Source organism: Portunus trituberculatus, chromosome 21 (genome assembly GCF_017591435.1).
Source record: "Portunus trituberculatus isolate SZX2019 chromosome 21, ASM1759143v1, whole genome shotgun sequence".
Taxonomy (NCBI): Eukaryota; Metazoa; Arthropoda; class Malacostraca; order Decapoda; family Portunidae; genus Portunus; species Portunus trituberculatus.
This window is the reverse complement of record NC_059275.1, coordinates 13,922,034-13,931,315: the sequence shown is the minus strand read 5'-3', so window position 1 is coordinate 13,931,315 and position 9,282 is coordinate 13,922,034. Positions and strand designations below refer to the sequence as shown.

Here is a 9,282-nt window from a genome sequence, read left to right as displayed (position 1 = left end):
CAGTGATAGTGACAGTAACAGTGCCACAGTGACAGTGAGAGGCAGACAGTGACAGTGACAATGACTGTATAGTGACAGACAGAGACAAACAGTAAGAGTGACAGTGAAAGTGACATTGACAATGACCGACAGAGAAAGACAGTAACACTGACACTGACCGACAGACAGTGACAGTGACAGACAAACAATAAGTGAAAGTGACAGACAGACAGTAACAGTGACAGATAAACAGTAAGAGAGACGGTGAAAGTGATGGTGACAGTGACAGACAGACAGAAACAGTGACAGTAAGTGACAGTGACAGATAGACAGAAACAGTGACAGACAGATAGGGACAGAGACAGACAGTAACAGTGACAGACAGACAGACAGTAAGTGACTGAGACAGACAGTCATGGACAGTGACAGGTACAGAGACAGATAGTAAGTGACAGACAGACAGACAGTCAAAGACAGCGACAGTGACATTGCCAGACGGAGACAGTGACAGTGACATAGCTAGACAGTGAAGTGACAGTGACAGTAACAGGAACAGACAGTGACAGTGACAGTGATATTGACATTGACAGACAGTGACAGCGACAGTGGCAGTGACAGAGACAGACAGTGACAGTAGCAGTGACAGTGACAGACAGACAGACCGACAGTGAGAGAGAGAGAGAGAGAGAGAGAGAGAGAGAGAGAGAGAGAGAGAGAGAGAGAGAGAGAGAGAGAGAGAGAGAGAGAGAGAGAGAGAGAGAGAGAGAGAGAGAGAGAGAGAGAGAGAGAGAGAGAGAGAGAGAGAGATTTAGAGACAGAAAGGGACAGCTCAAGTTAGATCCTCGCTGGAGTACGCTTGCCTGGCGTGGGGAGGCGCGGCCCGCACGCACCTTGCTCTCTTAGATAAAGTGCAGGAGAGGGCGGCGCGACTCATTAAAGGCAATAACACCGGCCATGACCCATGCCTCCACACTCTTCAACAGCTGAGGGACGTGGCGGGAATCACCGTTATGTATAAGGTGCACGTGTGTCACGTGAGCCATCTAGAGGCGCTCCGGCAGCCATCCCGACTGACTGAAGTGCACACCCGAGCTGTCACCCTCGCCCCCAAGGAACTCCTGCAGCCCCGCTGTAGAACGTGGCACCGCCAGCGACAGTTTGTGAATACATACGTAGGATGGTGGAACATTATTCTAGCCACACAGCTGGATCTAAGTGACTGCTCGTTGCAGGAGTTCAAGAAATCTATTAATGACTGGTTTTTGTGTTGGCGGGAGAGTTAAAGAGTTTAACTTTTAGATAGGGTACACTAAAAATGGCCCTTTAGTTATTTAAAGTTGCTAAGTGTATGTAATGTACGATGTAACTTGCTCTTGTATTTACTGTATTATTGTATAAATAAAAAGAGAGAGAGAGAGAGAAAGATTTACATGCTGACCATCTTGTATATTATGTATTTTTAAGTATTGTAAATATTGTAGAGAAATAGATTGTAGTACCCTTAGAATAGGTAGCACACGACAGTGCGCCTTTGGGTACATGTTCCTTTGTATAAAGTTGTTTAAATAAAGAGAGAGAGAGAGAGAGAGAGAGAGAGAGAGAGAGAGAGAGAGACAGACAGACAGACAGACATCAAGAGAAGAAAGATGCAGACAGACAGAGGCAGAGACTGTGTGTGTGTGTGTGTGCTCGGAAAATTGGCCGCCCCGCTGCGCCGCCATAATTGTCCACGCTACATGCCACTAATAAGGCGAGGCTTGATACGAGACCAGCCTGTATCCTCGTTATCTCTTTACGCTTATTCAATTATTTCCCCTCCATTTTCATCTTTTATATGTATCTTCCTCCTTCCCATCCTCCTCCTCCTCTTCCTTTCCCTCTCCTTTCTTCGTATTTGCCTTGTTGCTTCCTTAATTTTTTCTTCTTGTATAACTTTTAGCGAGATCATAAGGAACGTGGGAAAAATCAATTGAATAAAGATAATTCTGGGTAAGGGATATGGCAATGCAAATTTCCCTTCACCTGGTTGGCTAATACTGAAGGTAACTGAGATGCTGATTGGTTATTCGTTGATTAACACCTTCCATACTTCATTCCTTCATTACTACGCATTATTTATACACAAAACCCAACTTTGAATCCGCTAAGCACATCCTAATTCCAATAATGCACCGAGGGAGAGAAATTCACCTGGATATGATGCGAAAAATAAGAAAATGGGTATATTTACAACATGGCAACTCATCCCGGCGAGAGGCAAGTCCCACGAGGATGAGGCAGTGATGTTCGAACTGTGAAAGGGAGAGGGTGTCAGTGTCCGTCCGGGAATGGTGATGTGATCTGAGTGCCTTCACAATACAGTGCCTGGTGATAGTGGTGTGTTGTTGTGATTACATGAGCCACTGTGGTGTGTAGTGAGTGGGAATAGTGAACGCTGTGGATGTACTAGTGCTTAACGACACAATCACCATTATCTTCTTTGCTATGGTGAGTTTTACGTGTGTGTGTGTGTGGATGATACCGAAAACGTGACCTATTATTACTATTATTACTTATTATTGTCATTATTATTATCAATGGCGTCATGCATGTTTTGTTTTATCGTCGTCGTCATTATCAAAGATGCAAAATTGAGATAGGTTGAGAGAGAGAGAGAATCAAATATATTAATTTAACGTTACACATACTAATCAAACCAGTACTCCCAATCCTTCCTACCTTTCCCTGGTACACTGGAACTCTGCCTGCTTTTGTATTTCCAACTCCCTACGACTTGACCATTTAAGAGGGTGCTTTCCAGACATTTATCCCCTTCTTTTGGATGACTCTCCCGGACCTGCAAGGGGACTGGCAACTAAGTGGGGCATTTTTTTATTGTTTTTGTCGTCTTTGGCCAGCTTTTCCTACTTATATAAAATGAAACCTAACTAACATAACTTTACCTACCCTAGCTTTACCTAACCTAGCTTTACCTAACCTAGCTTTATCTACCCTACCTTTCCCTACCCTACCTTTACTCTAAGTTCACATCAAATTCCCTTAACCCTGACCCGTGTGAGCGCATCCCTTACTCTTCACCCCTTCAGTAGTGGGACGTGTTCGCACATTCTACTTACAATTTTGTGATTTTATACAGCTTCAGAAACTTGTGGGATTTAAACAGTGAAGACTCTGAGCACTAATCTTGTGACCTCCGTAGACCCTTCCTAATGCAAATCAAATCGTCTAAACACACCCAAAAATCATAGTAAAAATGCGTTTCTGTGCTGAAGAGGATGAATATCCATTAAGATCCACTCCCACATCATCCTAGCGCACTCATAGTTCCTTACAGACCATCTTGGACCCTCACAGCCTCTCAGCCCCTTTCAGCTCCCTCACAGCCCCTCTCAGTTCCCTCAGCCCCTCACAGTTCCCTCACAGCTACTCACAGCCCTTCACAACCCCTCTTAGCCTTTCCCAGCCCCTCACAGACCTCTCACAGCTTTACAGTCTTTCACAGATCCTCTCAGCCCCTCACATCACCTCCAGCTTCCTCACAGACCCTCACAGTCCCAAGCACCCCTTCACATCCCTGTCTCTTAGCTCCCAACAGCCCATCACAGTCCTTCATAGACCTACCCCGCGCAGGACTAGCAGTGTGTTGCCCCGAGACTCGTTAAAACTTGTGGATTAGTTTCTTGTTTCTGTTGCAATCTCTGTTTTTCTTTATTTCATTCGCATTTTTTTTCTATCATTTTTTCCCTCTTGTTTTAGTTGGCATTCTGCTTTCGTTGTTTTTTTTTTTTTTTATATTTATTTTGATGTTTTTTTTTTTCTCTATTTTCTTTTAGTGCTTTTTTTCTTATTTCTCTTTACATTTCTTTTTTATTTTATCGTTTGTGATTTTTTATGCATCATTTTTCTTTCTTTTTCTGTTGCAATATTTAATCATCTTTTGGCTTTATTCCGTTTTCTTCATTATTTACCCCTCTATCATTCTTTTGAAGCCAAAGGTAATTAAAAACTATTGTGTTGTGAAGATTGTGTGAAGAAGAATTAAGTCCATTTTGAAATTATCTTCGCTCCGTGGTGGTGATGGTGGTGGTGTTAGTAGTGGTAGTAGTAGTAGTGATGGTAGTAGCTGTGGTGGTAGTTTTAGTAGTAGTAGTAGTAGTAGTAGTAGCAGTAATAGTAGTGGTGGTGGTGGTGGTAGCAGTAGTAGTAGTAGTAGTAGTAAATGTAGTAGTAGTAGTAGTAGTAGTAGTAGTAGTGACAGGTGGTAGATATAAAAACCTTTAGGGGGTGTCGTGGTATTTCCGTCCGATGTGACATGAATGCTACTCTGAAATGGTATGAGAGAGAGAGAGAGAGAGAGAGAGATAGGGCCATATTCCCCGTAAAACCTTTCCTATAGTTGGTGGATTCAAGAGAAATGAAACTGCTGCGTCTTTAACATTGTCTTCTTTATATCTTCTTCCTTTTCTTCTTTTTTTTCTTCATTTTCTTCTATTTTTACTTTTCATGTACTACTACTACTACTTTTGATATTTCTACTATTATTTCTTCTACTTCTTCCTTTTCTTCTTCTTTCTCTCTTCTCCTCCTCCTCCTCCTCCTCCTCCTCCTCCTCCTCCTCCTCCTCCTCCTCCTCCTCCTCCTCTTCCTCTCCTCCTCCCTATTGTTGTTATTCTTTTTTCCTTTTTATATATCTTCATTAATTATTCGGAGGAAATTTACTGCGCATTTTCATCGCAATTTTTCCACTTTAAGAGAAAAATTACTTGTATACTGAAATGCATTGAATTTTCCTTTATTTTTCACGAATGTGCGTGTATATTTTATTACTAGAGAGAGAGAGAGAAAGAGTAAAGACTGGAAATGTAAAGAAAGAAAAAAGTCAAAATAGAAAAATAAAACGATAAAAAATCACGATAGAGAGAGAGAGAGACTGGAAATGTAAAGGAAGAAATAGAAGAGTGAAAATAGAAAAAAAAATAAAACGAAAAAGAAGAAAATGGTCGAGAGAGAGAGAGAATTGAATTTATCGCACTATAATGACACACGAACCACGAGTCTTGAACGCAAATCTTGAAAGTCTTGTTCTCGCTCAGGTATTATTTCACTTTTCCCTTTCATTCCCCTCCTCCCCTTTCCCCCACCCTCCCCTTCATCACCCCCCTTCCCCCTCTGATTGACACCGGCCATGACCCCTCCCTGTACAATTGTTTCCCTCCTCCTCCTCCTCCTCTTCTCCAGCTGTGGTATTCTCTTCTCTGTTTTGACTTGAGTTTTGTAAAGAGATGGGAACCAGTGAACCACCACCACCACCACCTCCTCCTTATCCTCCTCCTTTTCTTTCTCCTCCTCCTCTTTTCTTCTTTCTTTCTTTTTCTTCTTGTCTTTTTTTCCATTGCTCTTATTTTTCATTCATGTGCTGTTGTCCCTTTCCCTTCCTCCTCCTCCTCCTCCTCCTCCTCCTCCTCCTCCTCCTCCTCCTCCTCCTCCTCATGGTTCTCTCTTGCTTGGGTTTGCCGCGCGATAATTAGTGTGTGTGAGAGAGAGAGAGAGAGACAGACAGACAGACATATTGCACCATCGTTATTTATTGTGTCTTATTGTTCATGTTATCTATGCAACTAATATTGTTATGTAATGGTGGTAGTGATGACAGCGGCTGGGTGATGACTAATGGCAAGTTATGTCAGTGTTAGTGGTGAGTGACGAGTAATCGTGATGACTGGTGTAGTGGTAATGACAGTGAAAGGTAATAGTATCATGACAATTAGTGGTGACTGAAGTGATTAATGGTGAATAATGTCAGTGTAGTGGTGGTGACTGGTGGTGACTAGTGAGTGCTGGTGATTTAGATGACTTTAGGAGTGAGTGAGGTGTGTTGAAATGAGAGAGAAATGACGTGTGGTGAGGTGATGCGTGGTGGTGAGGGATGATGGCTGGAGGTGAGTGGTGGTGAGAGGGGAGGGAGAGGGGAAGGAGTGAATGACACGTATCAGTTGACACAGTGACATTCCGCGGTGATGACCAGACCACACCACCACTCGTGACCTGGACATTTGACCCAGGATGCTCTCTCTCTCTCTCTCTCTCTCTCTCTCTCTCTCTCTCTCTCTCTCTCTCTCTCTCTCTCTCTCTCTCTCTCTCTCTCTCTCTCTCTCTCTCTCTCTCTCTGTCACACATACGGATACAACAAAAACTGAGTAATTAAAAAGAAAAAAAGGAACAGAACAGAATAACACTCTCTCTCTCTCTCTCTCTCTCTCTCTCTCTCTCTCTCTCTCTCTCTCTCTCTCTCTCTCTCTCTCTCTCACACACACACACACACACACACACACACACACACACACACACTGAAGAAATAACAAAATAAAAAACAAAACAGAAAAGGATGAGAGAGCAAAACAAATAATGAAGGAGAAGGAAAGGGTAAGGATAGACGAAGGAGGTACAGAAGGAATCCTAATCTGCCACATGATAGCTCTGTGGTGATGGGGGGATCCTGCACACCCTCACCAGGACTCCTCAGGTCACAGGATAGGAGGAGGAGGAAGAAGGAAGGAGAAGGTGATAGGCACGTGTGGGGGCGGGATGGAGGGGATTAAGGATACGGGTAAGGGATGAGAGAGAGAGAGAGAGAGAGAGAGTGGAGGAAGGGGAAGAGTCGTTATGAAAATATTTAAAACACTTGCAATCGAAGAGAGAAAATTAAGATAAGAAAAAAAATAAAGAAAATAAAAAAAAGTTTAGAGATGAGAGAGAGAGAGAGAAACAGGCCATTAGTGAAGAGAGAAAAGAATGCTGTGAATGAATGAGTGGAATCAGGGATGGAGAAGAGGAGGAGGAGGAGGAATAATAAGGTAGGTAAGAGTAAAGGTAAGAAATGGCAAGGTGGACAAGTATGACAATTAGAGAACAGGTAAAGATGTTCACCTGAGACTAATTAAGGGAAGATATGGTGGCCTCTCTCTCTCTCTCTCTCTCTCTCTCTCTCTCTCTCTCTCTCTCTCTCTCTCTCTCTCTCTCTCTCTCTCTCTCTCTCTCTCTCTCTCTCTCTCTCTCTCTCTCTCTCTCTCTCTCTCTCTCTCTCTCTCTCTCTCTAATTTCGGTAATTAAGAACAAGGTGTGTTTAGTGTAATGGCCTTATTTACTTTCTCTCTCTCTCTCTCTCTCTCTCTCTCTCTCTCTCTCTCTCTCTCTCTCTCTCTCTCTCTCTCTCTCTCTCTCTCTCAAGTCTCTTTTCATGCAAATTTTCCGGTTTACAATCATTATGACTTGATTCTTGTGTGCGCCTGATCACCCTGACCTCCTCCTCCTCCTCCTCCTCCTCCTCCTCCTCCTCCTCCTCCTCCTCCTCCTCCTCCTCCTCTATTTCTTTTCTCTCTCCCCGACTTTTCTTCTTGATTTCGACTTTACTTTTCCTTTGTCTTTCTTTGCTTTTCCTCCTCCTCTTCCTCTTCCTCCTCCTCCTCCTCCTCCTCCTCCTCCTCCTCTTGTGTCATCCTGCATGAGTCTTGGAAGGGGACAAAGAGTAACTTGATATTTGTAGAGAGTGGCAGTCTCTCTCTCTCTCTCTCTCTCTCTCTCTCTCTCTCTCTCTGCGGTTATTTATATTCTCATTCCCCCCTCCCTTCTATTATCCTCCAAATCCTACGTTCTCTCTCTCTCTCTCTCTCTCTCTCTCTCTCTCTCTCTCTCTCTCTCTCTCTCTCTCTCTCTCTCTCTCTGCACGTCCTATCTTCCCTTCACAGATGTTTCCTCCTCCTCCTCTTCCTCCTCCTCCTCCTCCTCCTCCTCCTCCTCCTCCTCCTCCTCCTCCTCCTTTCCCTTCACAGATATTCCGGTCCTGTGCTCTTTGGAGGATCTTTCATTGTTCCTTCAGTAAGACTTCTCCCACTCTCCATCTCCCTATCCCTCTCTCCTTCTCTCTCCCTCTCCCTGTTCCTTTGCTGCTGCTCCCACTCTCCCTCTCCCTGTCCCTCTCCTTCTCCCTTGTTCCTTTCCTGCTCTCCCACCTACTTTAGGATGACAGCTGAGGAGGAGGAATTGTTTTGGGGCCCAGGGCGTGGTGGAGAGAGAGGGAGAAGGGAGAGGGGGGGAAGGAGAGTAGGCTTGCGTATCGGTTCATCTAGAGCGTTTTTCGGTGTCCTTGGCAGCGGTTTTGACAGCTGTGGTAATGGAGAGAGAGGGGAGAGAGAGAGACTGATTTCCACTTTTACGTATTATTATTAGTTCTTTAGCGAGCTGCTGCTTCTTCATCAGACAGATGTTAATAATTAAAACCACTGAAATTAAAAGAAAACATCACAATATGAAAAAAAATCTTTAATATGTGAAAATCAATCGAATACATGCGTACATACATACAGAGAGAGAGAGAGAGAATAGTTTCATCAAAGGCATGCGGTTGATAAAGTTTTGTTCTCTGTATCTTTCTCTCTTTTTCTCCCATTTTTCCATCATCCGCTGACCTGCCTTTGTGTCCTCAGTGAGATAGCCCTCCTCCTCCTCCTCCTTCTCCTCCTCCTCCTCCTCCTCCTCCTCCTCCTCCTCCTCCTCCTCCTCCTCCTCCTCCTCCTCCTCCTCCTCCTCCTACTGGGTTAATGGCGGCAATGCTTTTATGAATTTCACACCACCACCACTATCACCATCACCACAACACCAATTATCTCCACCATAGTCAGTCACTCCCTTTTACTGCTACTACTACTACTACTACTACTACAAAAACTACAACTATAAAAACTACTACTACAGAAACTACTACTACTACTACTACTACTGGTGTGGTTCTCGTTGTTGTTGTTGTTGTTTAATTACAATAGTGTATAGAAATTCAGTTGTAATTTTTTTCTTGTTTGTACATGTCGCTTATTATTATTATTATTATTATTATTATTATTATTATTATTATTATTATTATCATTATTATTATTATTATTATTACTATCATTATTTTTTTTATCATTGTTGTTGCTATCATCATCTTTATTATCTGTACCTCTTATTGTAAATTATGCAAATATGAATGAATCGTGAGATGTACGTAGAGGAGGAGGAAGAAGAGAAGTGAATGGGAGGAAAAGGAAAGTAAGAGAGAGAAAAGCAGAGAAGGAAAAATCATAAGAGATAAACGAGGAGAAAAGAACGACCAAGATGAAAACAAAACGAGAATAGATAAAAGGAATGAGAGCAAATTTATCTACTTACCATTTTCTCTCTCTCTCTCTCTCTCTCTCTCTCTCTCTCTCTCTCTCTCTCTCTCTCTCTCTCTCTCTCTCTCTCTCTCTCTCTCTCTCTCTCTCTCTC

At 43.1% G+C, this 9,282-nt stretch overlaps 1 protein-coding gene across 1 annotated transcript in view; it reads left to right on the top strand.

Annotated features, from left to right (window-relative positions):
- Positions 1-2,157: 2,157 nt before the first annotated feature.
- Positions 2,158-9,282, top strand: part of LOC123507064 — a 304,154-nt gene continuing 297,029 nt past the window's right edge. Inside the window, exon 1 of the mRNA XM_045259606.1 lies at positions 2,158-2,466. The gene's annotated coding sequence lies outside the window, so the exon portion shown is untranslated. The remainder of the gene's footprint in view (positions 2,467-9,282) is intronic.